We start from the raw sequence: 708 nt of genomic DNA on the forward strand, positions 1-708 counted from the left end.
TTAGACTCTCCAGCACTTTGGGAGGCCAAGACAAGGGTATTGCTTTAGGCCAGGAGTTCAAGCCCAGCCTGTGCCACATAGCAATAACCTATCTCTACAAAAAAAAAAAAAAAAAAAAAAAAAAAAATTGCATTAGCCGAGTGTGGAGATGCATGCCTGTAGTCCCAGCTACTTGGGAGGCTGATTGCTTGAGCCCAGGAGTTCGAGGTTGCAGTGAGTTGTAATCATGCCACTGCAGCCTGGGTGACAGATGGAGACCCTGTCTCTTTTTTTTTTTCAAAGGCATTCAGGCTCTTTAATGTCTGAGGATGGGGGGAAGAAGTCAATGGTGAGGCTTCTCTGGGAAATTCTGCAGGCCTTGTAGTTCTCTAAGCCCCTCTGGCAACATGTGGATATGGGCTTTGATATTCATGGAGTCCTTGGTGAGGCTGTTGCTGAGCTCTGTGAGGAGAGAGCTCTTACGATCAATGAACTTGAGAGCTTCTGCCAGTGTCAACTCCAGGAAAAAACCATATCCCAGGGCCACATAGATGCGTGAAGTATCTGGGACCACTGTGTCAACGAAGCAGTTACAGCCCAAATCCACCTGCATATATAACTCCGAGTGCTTAGCTTCCTGGAGTCGCTCAGTGACATTTCTCAGTTGAAGGTATTTGGCCAGCTGCTCATATACCTTGTCTCGACGGTCCAGCACCTTTCGCAAGTCCC

At 47.7% G+C, this 708-nt stretch overlaps 1 pseudogene across 1 annotated transcript; it reads right to left on the reverse strand.

Annotated features, from left to right (window-relative positions):
* Nucleotides 1-266: 266 nt before the first annotated feature.
* On the reverse strand, nt 267-702 carry LOC108526081 (protein UXT pseudogene; annotated as a pseudogene). The gene has a single exon (XR_001884409.1). The product of XR_001884409.1 is annotated as a protein UXT pseudogene (transcript).
* Between the last annotated feature and the right edge of the window lie 6 nt (nt 703-708).

Source organism: Rhinopithecus bieti, unplaced genomic scaffold, assembly GCF_001698545.2.
Source record: "Rhinopithecus bieti isolate Rb0 unplaced genomic scaffold, ASM169854v2 scaffold_80899, whole genome shotgun sequence".
NCBI lineage: Eukaryota > Metazoa > Chordata > Mammalia > Primates > Cercopithecidae > Rhinopithecus > Rhinopithecus bieti.